This window comes from Macaca nemestrina, chromosome 18 (assembly GCF_043159975.1).
Source record: "Macaca nemestrina isolate mMacNem1 chromosome 18, mMacNem.hap1, whole genome shotgun sequence".
In the NCBI taxonomy this organism is placed as follows: Eukaryota; Metazoa; Chordata; class Mammalia; order Primates; family Cercopithecidae; genus Macaca; species Macaca nemestrina.
Genome location: NC_092142.1, coordinates 30,230,866 through 30,247,673, shown reverse-complemented (window position 1 = coordinate 30,247,673; position 16,808 = coordinate 30,230,866). Strand labels below are relative to the sequence as shown.

At 38.4% G+C, this 16,808-nt stretch overlaps 1 long non-coding RNA gene across 2 annotated transcripts; it reads left to right on the top strand.

Annotated features, from left to right (window-relative positions):
- Positions 1-2,876: 2,876 nt before the first annotated feature.
- On the top strand, positions 2,877-7,955 carry LOC139359747 (uncharacterized). Of its 2 annotated transcripts, none has more exons than XR_011616136.1 (3): positions 2,877-2,991; positions 4,265-4,376; positions 7,751-7,955. It is a non-coding gene; the product is annotated as an uncharacterized lncRNA (long non-coding RNA). The 2 variants fall into 2 exon arrangements; XR_011616137.1 differs by lacking the exon at positions 2,877-2,991 and adding an exon at positions 3,111-3,274.
- Positions 7,956-16,808: the final 8,853 nt, after the last annotated feature.

The window sequence follows — 16,808 nt, the reverse complement described above, 5'->3', positions numbered from 1 at the left end:
GTCATTTCAGGGCCCAGCACAGAGGTAAAACTGTGACTCAAGAGGCACACCCAGATGACAATTAGCATTGTTTCCCTCACAAATTGACAAAACTTACTGGTGAGGTCCTAACTTTCATAAGAGGATATAATACACTGTTAGAATATTGACGGTCAAATGTGAATCTGGCCAAAGATCGGATGGTGAGTTATATCAGTACCCAGCTTACAGGCACAGTGATGACTCTTATACCTGCACCCAGCCAATAAGAGAGCTGTTGACTCTCATTGGTAGGCTTAAGCCAAAAAATAAAGTCCTGGGTTTTCTACTTTAAAAAAATAATAATAACAGGCGATTACCACATGCACACATATTGTGTAAAGCCCTCAGATGGTACAGTGAGTGTCTTAATAGGACCCAGCACAATGCTGAGATTGTGACTATTGTATGAACACCCAGCTGACTGTTACGATTGTCACCCATACACATGGACAGAGTAGAATAGTGAGTTCCTGAGCCTCACTGACAGACATAGCCCACTGTTGGAATTGTGCCTGTCACATGTGGATTGAGGCACAGGAGGGATGTTGACCCATTTCTGTACCCAGATCACAGGAACATAAATGGTTCTCATACCTGGACCCAGCAAACAGGAGAGATGTTGATGGTCATGCCTGGTCTTAGGGCAATGGGCATAATCATATATTTGAGGTTGTAACATATACCTGGGAAGGCACAAAAATCTAAAAGCAGATTGTGCACATATGCCATATGAAACCATCAGGTGGCACAGACAGTGTCATAACAGGGACCAGCAAACAGGTGAGATTGTGACTCTCATATGCACACCCGGCTGACAGTAAGAATTCTCACCCTCCCACAAAAACCCAGTCTCCTTATGATATTCTCAATCTCACACTCAGAGGCAGTCAAAAGTTGGAATTGTGACTCATATGTGGATGCAATCCACAGGTAGGATGGTGACTCTCACACCAAGATTCAGCACCCCTGTGAGGCTGTGACTCCCCTACTGGGATAACGTCTGCAAGAGGAGTTCAGATGCTCAGGCACAGATCAAGTCCACTGTTGAGGTTGTGACTTGAGTACTTCAACGCAACTCACAAGATACGTTGAGTTTCATAAGCGAAGCTAGGACATCAGTGGGATTTTGAATCTTATCCCTAAACATTTCTTGAGGTGTGATTGTGACATATACCTTTTCCCAGCAGCTGGTTAATTTTACTTTCTTGCCTGGGCCCCGTGTACAGTTGAAATTGTCACATATACCTGGACCATGCACTTTATTTATGTGCCTCTTCAGCATGAGCCCTGCTCTCAGGGGAAATTGTGATATATCTCTGAGGAAATCCTCAAAGTGAAGTGACTTCTTTCCTACCTGGGCCCTGCCCTTGGTTAAGATTGTGACATATCACTGGGCCCTTAATGCAAATGATGTAACTTCTGTGCCTGGGTTCTAATTAGAGAAGGCATTGTGAAATATCTCTGGGCCCATCACCTAGGTGATGTAACGCTGCCTTCCTGCCCCGACCTGCCCCCAAGGGGCATTGTGACATATCACCAGGCCCAGCTCCCAGGTGTCCTGCCTTGGCCCTGCCCACAGAGGGCAATGTGACACATTGCTGTTTCCAGCACCTAGGTCATAAGACCCTCCTGATTTGCCCCTGCTCCCAGGGGGGACTTTGACCTCTCATTGAGCCAATCAGCTAGGTGATGGGGCTCTCCTCTGCTGCCCAGATCCTGGCTAAAGTGGCAATTGTGACATATCTGTGGCCAGCATCCAGGTGATGTATCTTGTCTCTCCCCACAGTTGGAACTGTGAAATATACATGAGCACAGCTTACAGGTGGGATGATGACTCATACCTGAAAACACTGTGACTCTTGTAGTTAGTCTTAGGGCAACAATGAAGGTCCTGGGTCTTCAACTTTAGGGTGGTCATGGTGTGTTTTGACCATTGTGTACATTGTATGAAGCCATCAAGTGCTACAAAAAATGCCATAATGTAGTTCATCACACAGGTGAAATTGTGGGAGTTGTATGCACACCCAGTCAAAAGTGAGGATTGTCACCCTCCGACATGAATAGAGCCCAGTGTTGAGATTCTGAATCACATGCCAAGAGGCCATAAATTTGGAATTGTGAACCTCATGAGGCAATCCAATCCACAGATGGGATGATAACTCCAAGACCACGATTTAGAACACGTGGGGACTGTAATTCCCCTATTAAAACACAGTCTTCAGGTGAGCTTTGGGCCCTCGTGCACTGATTCACTCCACTGTTGTGACTAACTTGCATACTTGGACTCCACCCACAAGAGGGTTTGACTCTAATACCTTTAGCTGGAAAAAGTCCAGGATTGTGAATTTCTCTTGTTGACTGGGCCCAGGTATAAGTTTGATTGCTGTGCCTGTGAGATGGGTTCAAAAGTGAGTCACTATCTCACCTGTGGCTGCATCTATGTATGACAGTCACAATTCCAAATCTGAATTGCATTTGCACATGAGATTTAGGACCTCACCACTGAGTACTGTCCATGTGTGAGGGTTACAATTTTAACTGTCACTTGGATGTACATATGAGAGTCACAACCTCACCTTTGTGCGGGTCCTGTTATGACATCTCTGTACCACCTGAGGGCTTAATACAATGTGCTTTGGTGTCATAATACACTATGACGTTTGTTAAAGTAGGAGACCCAGGTCCATGCCTCTTGCCTTAACCCTAGCTATGAGGGTCAAAATCTCTTCTCTTAGCTGGATCCCATGTATGAGAGTCATCATTTCACCTTTAACCTATGACTATATATATGTCACAATTTCACCTGTGAGCAGGGACCAGACACAAGTGTCACATCACCTGGGTGCTGGGTCAGCTGTATGTCACAATTCTTACTTTGGCCAGAGTCCAGGCAACAGAGCAGAAACACATCACCCACATGATTGGCCCAGTGATGGGTCACAATCCTGTCTTGAAGCAGGGTCCATTCAGGTGAGTCATATCACTCAAATGCTTGGCCAAGAAATATGTCACAGTGCCCCCTGTGCACAAAGCCAAGGCAGGACAGTTTCATCACCAGGGAGCTGGGCCCAACAATATGTCCCAATTCCTCTTGTGGAAAGTGTCCAGGCAGAAGAGCAGAACCAGATCACCTAGGTGATGGTCCAGAGATATGCCACGATTTCATCTGTGGGCTGGGCCCTGGGAGAAGAATAACATCAGCTGGTGCTGGCCCCAGCAATATGTTACAATCCCAACTGTAAAAAGGTTCCGGGTAAGAGAGGAGAGTCACATCACCTAGGTGATGGGCCCAAAGATATGTAATAATATTCCCTTTGGGGAGTGCCAAGGAAGGAGTCTCAACTCCTCTGTGCTCAGCCCAGAGATATGACACGAAACACACTGTAAGGAGGTCCCAGATAGGAGAGAAGAGTCCTATTAACTAGGGGTTTAGCTGAGCAATATGTAAAAATTATTCCTGTTGGCAGATCCCAGCCCCCCATCCAATAGAATCAAATCATCTGGGTGCTGCTTCCCATGAAAATCACAAGCACTTTTGAGTGCAAAGCCCATGAAGCAGAGGCGATTCACATTACCTAGGTGATGATCCCAAAGATATTTCACAATGCTCTCTGTGGGTAGGGCCCAGGGAGACAAGTCACCTCACTTGAGTGCTGGGCTCAGAAAACATCACAATCTTCTCTGATGGAAGAGCCCAGGAAAGAAGAGCCCCATCACCTAGGTGCTGTACCCAGTGATTTATGAAAATCTGTATTGTGAGCAGAGTCCAGGCAAGTGAGGAGAGTCTCTTCTTTTAGGTGATTGGTCCAGAGATATTTCCCAATGCCCTCTGTGCACATAGCCCAGACAGACGACACATAAGCAACATTACCTTGTTGCTTAGCCCAGTGATATGTCACAATGCTTCTTGAGGGCAGGGCACAAACAGGATCGGACAGTCACATCATTAAGTACTAGGCTTAGCAATATGTTATAACCTTACCTGTGAGCAGGGTCCAGGTAGGGGAAAAGATTTATATCACCTAGGTGAGAGGTAGAGAGATATATCACAATTCCTTTGAGGGAAGTGTCTAGGCAAAATCATCACATCACCCAGGTGTTTATACCAGGTCGAAGTCACAAGATATCTCTGGGCTGAGACAGAAGCACTGTCAAATCACTAAGGTTCTAGATGTATGTCACAATTATACCTGTGGGAAGGCCAGTAATGAGACCCCCAAACCCACACATTTCTCCACTCCAGGTAGGAGAGTCAACAACTCCTGTGAGTTGGGTCCAAGTACATGAGTCACAATCCCAACAGTGGACTGCACCCTGACGTGGGAGCCCCAAGCCCTTCTCCAAGCTGTGTCCTGGTAAGGGAGTCACAGACTCAATGCTGTGCGCAATCTTGGTGGGAGAGTCACCATTTCACCTGTGGACTGAATCCACTTGTGAGAGTCACAACTCCAAATTCCGACTGCCCATGGGTGTGAGGCTTAGAAGCTCAGTTGTGGATTATGTACATGTGGGCATGTGACAATTTCTACTTTTGGTTGTGTGACCATACAGGTGTCTATATCTCATCTGTGTACTGGGCCTGTTACAGCATTCTCTGTACCACTCAAGGGGTATATTCAACTTGCATGGGTTTTATAATCCTCTGACCTTCATACAAGTAGAAGACCCAGGACCTTACCCATTGCTCGAAGGCTGGCTATGAGAGTCAAAATCTCTCCTTTTGGCTTCGCTCACATATAAGATTTATCACAGTGCCTGTGAGTTGGGTCCAAGTGTATGTGGCCTTCTCAACTGTGGAGATTCACAGGCAGAGGCAGTGAGAGTTGAGATGGGAGGAGAACCGAGATGTTGTCTGTGAGGGTGTAATTGTTATTGTCCTGGGGCTGTTTCTAGATATTTTCAAATAAAATAAATTCAGAGACTTTAACCTAAAGGAGTATTGCAATGGTGGAAGCACCAAGCATAATATCTGCAAACATCTAAAATATTAGGCAGGAAAGAGCTGTGTTTGAAATGGAGGAGGAAGGTAAATTAGAAAGAAGGGTGGGAGAGGAAGGGCACAGTGGAGGGTGACAAAATCCATTCAAGATTAGAGAAGGTTTCACCCTGAAATCAGCCTGTTCTTGGGAGGGGCATAAAGAGGGGTTGTATGTTTACTCAGACTGAAGGTGGAACAGAGGCCAGGGGCCTGGGGGAAAAAAGAAACAAGCAAACTGTGCATAACAAGTATTTTCTTCTGAACTCTGAAGACAAAAGTATTTAATTGTTTATGAGGAACAAATGGGGATTTGGAGAATCTGTGAATCTGTGATATCTAAAAGAGGATGTACCATCTAGCTATCAATGGTAAAGGTGTTTCTTGGCAGTAAGCCGGTCTCACAGAACACAAAGAATAAGAGAGTTTTCTTAAACATCACTGTTTTACCAGGACTCATTACCCACCTGTCTTTCTTTTCTACTTTTCTTTGCCATATGTATTTTTTGCATTTGGCTTTTTCTGAATTGTATTTATTGTAATAACCTGGCAAACATAGGTGAAATGTTTTGTCAAGTTCTTTGGGTAGTTTTATTAGTTATTAAACTTGACAAAGAGTGTTATGGGAGCTTATGATTTATAGATAGCTGCTGAGATGCATAGATGTGCCCGTATTGGTTGTGATAGGCATGTGCAGTGGGGACAGTGTTGCAGGACTGAGTCCTGAACTTGTGGGGTCTATGCCGACTCTGGGTGGTGTCAGAATTAAGATGTTAAACACCCAGTTGCTGTTGAGGAATTGGCTGGTGTTCAACAAACTCCATATATTTGGTGTTAGAACAAAGACATCACAGCAGCCTCGACTGGAGGTATACTGCGGGTCTTTTGGGGAATAAACACTCTATTCTTTTACACACCTGCTGTCACGATGTGAATTGTCTTGTGATAATAGGTCTCATCCACGGTCAGAGGGAACTGAGGATTAAAAGGGATGGAGTTCTGAGGGCAGACTCCTCTCCCCACTCTGCTGCTATAACGCAATTCCTGCACACTCACACATATGCACATTAGGCAATGATGTAGCTACCCCTCTCCCATGACAAGGCTTCACCCTCAGAAACTTTGCTGACAGAACCTCTGCTTCTAGAGTTTTCCACTAATACGGTGCATGAGTTCCCAGTGGACTCATGGCTTAATTCTATGCCCAGATCTTGCATCTGCACCAGTGACCTCTTTTCTCCAGAAGCCTAGGCTTCTCCACCCTCTGTCCATCTCATCTGCCTGCACATACACATTTAGAAATCAGAGTTACCCTGTGTAGGCCAGTGTCTATAGCACTAACCAGTCCTTTCACCAACTGTGCACTGTCCCCTACCCATGGGTTTTTTGGTATCACTTTCTCTTAGTCTGCTTTTTTCTTCTCCACAAACCCTCTTTCACAAACCCAAGGCCACACCTCAGGTGCCTGAATACAAACCCTGCTGGAAATAGAATGTCTGTGAGTTCAGGATAAAATTTTGGAACCTGTTTATTGTAAACATAAACACAAAATAAAAATAAGAGATTTAATCTTTCAACTTGAAAATAAAAAAATTTACTCTTCTCGTTTTTTAAATTATTTAATTTAGATAACTTTTATATGTAAATTATTTCTCTGCTTTTATCTTTTTTGTTGTCTTTCAAGTTTTTATTGAATCTCTTTATTATTTTGTGTATTATGTTAACATTGGAAGTAAGTAGATTTTTTCAAGGCTTTTGCAAGTCAAAGTCATTCTGTTTATTTGAGAGCTTTCTTCTTCTTCTTATAGAAATATATCACTGTAAACTTTTGTCTTAGAACTGCTTTTTCACATCCCAGAAGTTGTTGTATGTTGTGTTTTTATTTCTATTTTTCTCAAGATACTCTCTGATTTCTTTTTTCTTTTCCCCTTTGACCCATTTGTTTTTCAGAAATATGTTAATATCCACATATTTGTGAGTTTTTAACTTTTTTTGTTATTAATCTCTAGTTTTAAAAAATCGTAATTTAAAAAGTTCATGTAATTTTAATGTTTTTAAGTTTTAAGAGATTTCGTTGTTGTTGTTGGCCCAAAATACGATATCTCCTGGATAATATTCCATGTGTGCCTGAGAAGAATGTGTATTCAAATACAGTTTGATGAAATATTGTGTTTATCACTGTTAGGTGCACTTGTTCTATAGTGCTTTGCAAGTACATTGTTTTCTTACTACTTAAAACATTGTTTTAAGTAGAGTAATAACATCTTCTATTATGATAATAATGGTCTATTTTTTTCTACAGTCATATATAAAATATATTATTATATGGATATTATATAGACATATTATATTATATACATATATACATATGTTTATATATTTATATGCTCCAATGTTGGGTGCATATATAGTTATAGCCTTTTGACAGATCAGCTTGTTATCATTCTATAGTCAACTTCTCTGCACCTCCTGACAGATTTTTTTTCTAGAAGTCTATTTTGTCTGATATAAATATAGCCACTAATATACTCTTTTAGTTATTATTGGCATAGTATATTCCTTTTGTATTATTTAACCAGTAACCTATGTGTGCCCTTAAATGTAAAAAAATTTTCTTACATAAAATATACTGGTAAATTTGTTAATTTCTTTAGACATTTGTGAATTATTTAGTTCATTTTCTGCTTCAATAACAGAATATCCTAGAGTGGGTAAATTATAAAGAATAGAAGTTTACTTAGCTCCTTTCTTTAGATGCTGAAAGACCAAGAACATGCCATTGCCATCTGATGAGAATCGTATTTCCACGTCACAAAATGATCAAAGGCATAAGGAGAACAGAAGGCTCACACCAGAGAGCTTGCTTTTATAATGGAACCACTCTCATGACAACTAATTCATTCTGGAAATAATGACATTAATTCATTCATGAGAGTAGAGCATGGCCTAGTAAATTGTGTGTGTGTTTTTTTGTTTGTTTTTAGTTTTTTGTTTTTGTTTTTGTTTTTTGAGACGGAGTCTCGCTCTGTCACCTAGGCTGGAGTGCAGTGGCGCATCTCGGCTCACTGCAACCTCTGCCTCCCAGATTCAAGCGATTCTCCTGCTTCAGCTTCCCGAGTAGCTAGGATTACAGGCGGTCACCACCATGCCCTGCTAATTTTTGTATTTTTAGTAGAAAATACCATGTTGGTCAAGCTGGCGTCAATCTCCTGACCTCGTGATCCACCCGCCTCGGCCTCCAAAAGTGCTGGGGATTATAGACTTGAGCCACCGTGCCCGGCTTTTTTTTTTTTTTTTTTTTGACGGAGTCTCTCTCTATCAGGCTGGACTGCAGTGGCAGGATCTCAGCTCACTGCAAGCTCCGCCTCTCGGGTTCACGCCATTCTCCTGCCTCAGGCTCCAGAGTAGTTGGGACTACAGGCGCCCGCCACCATACCCAGCTAATTTTTTTGTATTTTTAGTAGAGACGCAGTTTCACCGTGTTAGCCAGGATGGTCTCGATCTCCTGACCTCGTGATCTACCCGCCTCGGCCTCCCAAAGTGCTGGGATTATACGCATGAGCCAGGGCGAACGGCCAGTAAATTCTTAAATGTCTATCTTCCTAATATTGTAACAATGGGAGTTAAATTTTAACATAAATTTTGGAGGGGACATTTATACCATAACAATGTGTTTTTATTGGATAATTAGACTTTCATATTTAAAAAACCTATTGATAGGTAAGTACTTATTCCTGCCAATTTGTTAATTGCTGTCTGATCATTTAGTAGTTTGTTTTTTACGCTGTCTTCCTTTGTGTTTTTGTTAATTTTTTTTTTTTTTTTTTTTGCTTTTATTGTCGTTATATGCTTTGGTCCTTTTTCTTTTTTGGATCTATTATAACTTTTTTCTTGTAGTTACCAAGAGACTTACATAAAACACCTCATAATTATAAGAGTCTTGCTTAAGATAATAACAATTTATCTTCTATGTATAAAACGACTCATCAATTTTACTCTTTTCAACACACAATTTATGTCACACTTTAAAGTACATTGTCCTAGAACCTTCCTCCATAAACTTTTCAACATTCTCTCTTGAAACTTCTGTATGGGCTGAGAGCAGAGCTGCAAATGACCACAACACTCCCTTATGTTAGAGGCAAAACAGTCCTCAGCTTGCTGACTAAGCTCCTAGCTCCTGAGTGGGCTGCCTGTGACCATATTATAAATTTCAGGCCAGCCTCTCCTGTCTTTTGGGGTCTCATTAGCCGACATGGATTTCATGTTCTTCAGAAAATCTTTGGCCTTTCTTAGATGAAACTTTCGTATTTCCTCATGGTTTTGATGCCTCATTTGTTCCAAGAGCTCATCAAAGTGGGCCTCCTGGACCTGAGATCGGCCTCCAAAACAAGAAGAGGCTGAAATGAAACACCAGAGCTCAAAAAGTTTAAATGAGATGCAGAGATTCTGCAAGTAGAATTGAAGACCAGGCACCCAGACAGGTGCAGAAACCTTATTACCACCAAAAAAGGCAACAAATTTATCACTGACCCCCCATTTGTCTCTGCTTTGGGCCCCTGTGCTCCTCTCTCTTTCTGAAATGTTCTTCCCTGCTCACTTTCCATCTACCAGGACCCAACACATATCACATTCGTTAGGGAAACTTACCCCACCTATTCGATCCCCTTCTATATTTTCCTGAGGCACCTGCTTCTAACTGGATTAGAACCATTTATACTTCCACTCAGATACAATATACAACCACTATTCACATCCTAGAGTGTCTTGATGCCAGACAGAAATGCAAAATCAATCCAGGTGTGGTGATTCACACCTGTAATCCCAGCCCTATGGGAGAATTGCTTGAGCCCAGGGCAACATGTTGAGACTCCATCTGTATGAAAAATTTTAAAAATTAACTGGCATGATGTTGCAGGCCTGTGGTTCCAGCTACTCGAAAGGCTAAAGTGGGAGGGTCACTTGAGCCTGGGAGTTCTAGGTTTCAGAGAGCTGTGGTCAAACCACTGCACTCCAGCGTGTGTGAAAGTGAGACCCTGCCTTAAAAAAATAATGTAAAGATATAGCTTCCTAAGAATGGTATATACATATACAAATATATAATTCTCTAGCATCATAATGATGGTGCATAAAGCATTCTATTTCTTTTATAGAATCTGAAAGACTAGAGCATAAAAACAATCATAAACCTTTGTTAATGAATATGTTACATAAAAATATAAAAACATAAATATATAATGTAATTTAAGTTTGAGGAGAGATGCAAAGAGAGAAAAATTTGTATGCAATGAAAGTTAATTTGTTACCAGCTGAAAATAAAACTTCAAGAGGTTTTATTTAATCATCCTGATAACCATGAAAAATACCTGTAGAGATACAGTAAAGAAAATGAGAAAGGAACCACGGCATATTACCACAAAAGAAAAGAATCCATGAGACACAAGAAAAGCTGTAAGAGAGAAAACTAGAAAAAAAAAAGCTATAAATAAGAAACACAAGTAACAATATAACTGATACAATTTAGCTCTGTGCTTCCACCCAAATCTCATGTTGTAATCCCCAGGTGTCAAGGGAGAAACCTGATGAAAGGTGATTGAATCATGGGGCTTGATTTCCCTATGCTGTTCTCATGATAGTGAGTGACTACTTATAAGAGCTGATGATTGAAAAGTGTGGCACTTTCCATTTCTCCCTCTCTCTTGCTCCCCCATTGTGAAGACATACTTGTTTTCCCTTTCCCTTCCTCCATAATTGTAGGTTTCCTGAGTCCTCCTAGTCATGCTTCCTGTTAAGCCTGTATGTCAGTCAATTAAACTTATTTTCTTTATAAATTATTCAGATTCATATTGTTTTTATAATAGTGTTATAAAAAGACTAGTACAACAGCCATAGTAAGTCCACCTGTTATATGAAAAGACTAGTACAATAGCCATAGTAAGTCCATCTGTTACTAAAATTTAAAAAACATATGTGATGTTCATCATCACTAGAACATCCATACAAGAAATATGCTAAAAGGAGACTTTTATGTTGAAAAATAAAACAATGCTAGACAGCTAATTATAAAACCATGTAAAAATATAGAACTCTCTGTTAAAGGTAAATATACAAAAAAATAGAGAATTTTCTATTATCATAATGATGGTGTATAAAGTACACATGAATCTGTTATAAAATTGTAAAAGAAAAACATTAAAAATTTGCATATGTTTGTTAATAAATACACAATATAAAAATCTGTTGTAAAATTAATAAGATAAAATTTTATTGTATTAACATAAGGTAAAGAAAAGATGTAAAGAGGTGTTTTTTGTACACAAAGTTAAGTTGTTATGAGATAAAATATATTGATATCATTTTTAAGTGTTTTATATACTCTCTATTCCTCCTGGTGATCACCAAAAATTATCTATGAAAGGTGCACAAAAGAAAATAAAAATGAAATCAAAATATGTCCTTACAAAATCAACAATGACCAAAAAAAGGCAGTAAAAGGGAAAAGGAAAAAAAAAGCATAACTAAAAGAAACAGAAAGTAATTTAATGGGAATGGAAATTCTTTTTATTCAGTAATTACTTTAAAGATAAATCAACTAAACTTTCTATACAAAAGGGATAAAATGCATAAATGGATTCACAATAAACAATATCCAAAAATATGCTGTTTTTAAGAGACTCACTTTAGGTCTAAGGAACAAATAGGCTTAAAGAAATAGGATGAAAAAGGATAATCCACATGCATAGTACCAAAAGAGGACAGGGTCACCATAGTTATTTTAACCTAAATACTCCTTAGATTAAGACTGTCAAAAGAGACAAGGAATAATATTATGTAATGATAAAAGCATCTATTTGCCAGGAATCTCCAGCATGTATAAATATATTTAGGCACAAAATATAGGGGTTCCCAAATATGTAAATATTGACAGAAGCAAAGCAAGAAGTATACATCAACACAATAATTGTGGGAGACTTTAATATCCCACTTTTAATAATAAATAGAAAAAACAGGTAAAAGATCACTACAAAAGAAAACTTGAACAACATTAAAGACCAATTAGATCTAATAGACATATACAGAGCTTTTCAGTCAACCATAGCAGAATAAACAATATTCCCAATCACATGACACACACTTAAGGATAGAAAATACATTAGGACACAACAAGTGTTATTAAATCTAAAAAGACTGAGACTATACATGTATTCTTTCTGGCCACAACAAAATGAAACTAGTAACTAAAAGCAGAAGGAAAACCATCATATATAGAAATATGCAGAACTTAAGCAATACACCCTTGAACCCACTCTTGTTCAAGAGTCAGAAGGCTTCATGCTGTTAAAATGTTAATACTGCCCACAATGACACACAAGTTCAATGTAATCCCTAGGAAAATTACAATGGTATGATTTTACTGAAACATAAAAAAAACTCAAATGTACATGAAATCTCAAGCCACCATGAATATCCACCATAGCTTTAGAAAAGAAGCATAAAGTTAAAGGCATCATATTTTCTGATTTCAAAACCTATCACAAAGTTACAGAAATAAAAACAGTAAGGTACTAGTATAAAGACAAAGAGGTAATGAAATAGAATAGAAAGCCCCAAAATAAACCCTTGTGAACATAATCAGATGACCTGCACATGGGTTGCTATGACCACACAACGGAGAAAGAAGAGCCTTTTCAACAAATGATGTTGGAAAACTGACTATCCATCAAACAAAAAATAACAATGTAGGATGCTTCTCTTGCACTGTATATAAAAACTACCTGAAATATTTCAATGTAAAAACTATAATTATAAATTTTTTTGAATAAAATATTCCAAATATGTTTTACAAGGTGAGAGAATTATTACTTTGATCTTGACAATACTTTCTTGGATATGACATAAAAAGCATAAGCAACAACAACAAAAAAGTAAAATGAGACTGCATAAATCCATACACAACTAGCTTATATTAAACATCACTAAAATACATAACTCAGTAAGTGTCCACTTAACGTCATCAATAGGATTTTGAAAATAACATTTGTTAAACTATTATTTTAAGTTCAGGTGTAAAAGTGTAGATTTGTTATATAGGTAAACTTGTGTCATGGGGGGTTGTTGTAGAGATGGAAGATGACTAAGTGAAACATTGTACTGTATGCCATAGAAACTTAATGCTTGTTTACATCAAGCATTTATAATAAAAATATAATATTAAGCACTAGTATATAATTGTATGTGTAAAATTTTACATATAAATACACATACACAGTTGTCCTTTATATGGTTGTCCTTATGGATAAACAGGTATGTATAAGGGTTTGGTTCCAAGACCCGCTTGGGATACCAAAATCCTAGATGCTTAAGTCTCTTATATAAAGAGAAGGATGATTTTCATATAACCTATGCACAATCTCTTGTATACTACTTAATTTATCTCTACATTACTTATTATATTTAATGCAACATAAATGCTATTTAGTTTTGTATTGCTGAGGGAATAATGACAATAATGTCTGTACATGTTCAGTACAAAAGTAAACATTGTATGCTTCACTACATTTTATTCAAGGTTGGTTTGAATTCACAGGTATGGTATTCATGAATATATAGGGCCAAATCATGTGTGTGTGTGTGTGTGTGTGTGTATAGAAAAAAAATTCAACACCCTGTACCTATCAATTACTTAGTAAAACTTTACTCCTGCATTTGAAGCTGTCTGTATTGTCTAGACAGTCTTTCCCAAATATAACTCTTTGCCTCTCTACCTCAGAAAATCATCATTCGTCCTCAGTTTTGAGAAACTATAATTCCTTTGACTTTTATTATTAATTATACTACATATGTAGGTGTCTCTAAATAATACATTAACTTCGTAAGTTTTAAAACTTTCTGTAAAGATGCATGCTATATAGACTTCTATAATGCTCTTTCCTTATTCAACATTGTAATTTTAAAAGCCTTTCATGTTTCAGTCTTATTCAAATATATGCAGTTTATAAATTAGCCTCTTAATTGAAGATACTGAAATCTACCTCCAAGAGAATTCTTGAGAGATAATGAATACAAAATTCTTATAGCAGTGCTTGATTCACTGTAGTTGTTCAATAGTGCATATATAATATATAATGTTACAAAATTAATATATGTAGTATTGTGTTCTGGACAACCAAATATGTTACTTTTCAGAAAACCATCATGGCAGCTGAATTTGTGCAAATGCGATCTGGAGCATTTTATCACCCAAATATAGCTATTGGGGAACTGGTGGGCCAAAATGGTGGCAACAATTTTTAGACTCCAATTTTCCAACTGGTAACTCGCAGGATGACGAGTCATAATTTCATGGTAATTTTGCACATCCCCGGGAGAGAGAGAGGAAGTGGCGGCTGCGGTTCCTCCTTCGCACGCTCCCCAAAGGTGTCCCGCCGCTCCAGTCAGTCCCCAGCCGCCGCCCGCAGGAGCAACTGGGCGCTGCCCTGCGGGTGGGCTCAGGCGGAGGTGGACGCAGCAGGCTCCGCAGGCGGCGCCCGGCGGCGGAAGAAGAGCTTTACGCACCGCAGCTGCGCTGGGTTCATGGTTCTGTCCTGAGAGCACGACGAAGCGTTTTTGATTCCAAGTTGCGGCAGTAGGAGAAGCAGCCGCGGCGACCGCAAAAGCCAGAGCTATTGGGAGGTGGAAGGTGGGTGGTGAAGCAGGGTCTGCGGCAGGACATCCATCCGTCGGGTACTTGAATAGCCCGAAAGGCCGGGCGCGCGGGTCGCGTAAGTCAGAGACCGGCGTCAGCCCGCAGCGCCGGAGTTCATTCTTTCTGTGGTTAAATCCTATTCCGTTGTGTATGTACACCACATTGGTTTTATCTATTTATCCCTTTTGGACACTAAGATTGATTCCATATCTGGGCTACTGTCAATAGAGCCACGATAAACATGGGAGTGCAGATATCTCTTAAATATACTGATTTTATTTCCTCTTAATGTACACTCAATAATGAAATTACAGGATTAGGTCGCAGTTTCATTTTTAGGTTTTTCATTTTTGTTTTGTTTCTGTTTTTGTTTTGAGAAAACTGCATAGTTTTTCATGAAGTTTCTAATAAAAAAATACATCAAAAAATGTACTAAATTTACATTCATGCCAACTGTGTATAAGTGTTCCTTTTCCCCCACATCCTCATCTAACTTTGTTATCTTTTGTCTTCTTGACAATGGTCATTCTAAATGGAATGAGGTACTATCTTATGTGGTTCTGGATTGCATTTTTCAGTTAATTAGTGATGTTGAGCATTTCCTTGTGTCTTTGGAAAATTGTCTATTCACGTCTTATGCTCACTCTTTAGTTGAGTTCTTTGTATTTTTATTGCTGTTGAGATGAGTCTCATATATTTTGGATATTAACTCCATGTCAGATGCACATATTTTCTATTATTTTATAGGTTGTCTTATCACTCTGTTAATAGATTGTATGCTGTCCCGAAGCTTTTATTTTAATATTTTATTGATATTAATTTTTCTGTTTTCTAACTTGTTACAAAGGTTAGAGTTTTCCCTCAGCTTCACAGGTTATCTGTCTTCTATCTCAGTGCTTTTAAGAGCTTTTCTTCTTTCGGTGTCAGGCAGTTTGATCCTTCTTTTTTCAAGATGTATTTTATTTATAATTGACACATAATCATTGTACATGTTTATGGGGTACAGTGTGATGTTTCAATGCATGTATATTCTGTACAATGACCCAATATGGGTAATTTGTATAACTAGCACTTTAAACATGTATTATTTATTTGTACTCATAAAATTCAAAATCCTCTCTTCTAGTTGTTAGAATAAATAGGACTTTATTATTAGCTGCATTCCCTGTATAGTAGAACATTAGACTTTATTCTCCCTGTCTAACTGTAACTTTGTAACTTTGACAAACCTCTCCCCATTCCTTCATCCTTTCATTCTCCCTAGCATCTGGTAACCCCCATTCTACTCTCTTCTTCTATGAGATCAACTTTTTTAGATTTCACATATGAGTGACATCATGTGCTCTTTTTCTTTCTGTGACTGGCTTATTTTACTTAACATAATGTCCTCTGGGTTCATCCACGTTGACATAAATGACAGAAGTTCATTCTGTTTTATTACTGAACATTATTCCTATTTGTGTGTGTGTGTATGTGTCTGTAACATTTTCTTCAGTCATCTGTAAATGGGCACTTACACACTATTGGTGAGAATGTAAATTGGTACAAACATTAGGGAAATCAGCATGGAGGTTTTTCAAGAAATTAAAAATAGAACTACCATATATAAGATCCAGCAATCTCACCACTTGGTATATATCAAATGGAAATAAAATCAGTATGTCCAAAAGATAATTGCACTCCCATGTTTATTGAAGCAGTATTCACAATAACCAAAACCATTATTTCTTTTAAGTATTTCTTAATTTTTTTGACTCATTACACTCTAAACTTTGATGGGATTCATGCCTTGTTTCTAATTTCTGAAAGTTAGGAGCCACTAATTCATTGAATATTGCCTTCTTGTTTATAAAGTCTAGTAAAACAATTAAATGTTTTTTTATTTCTTTTCATCTGGTCTTCAAGTATAAATAAATATATTTGTATTTTGTATTAATTTGCCTCCTATAGAGTATATGACTACATTAATTGTACCCAGCATTTCAGTTTACTAGTCTTCTCATTAGCTCAGTCTATTTTAATGATATAATTTGTATGCCGTAAATTAAATTGTTTTACTACATTTTCAATACTTTACTTTCCATTTGCCTCTTTTCCAAATATGATTTGACAAGCTCATAGTTTTTT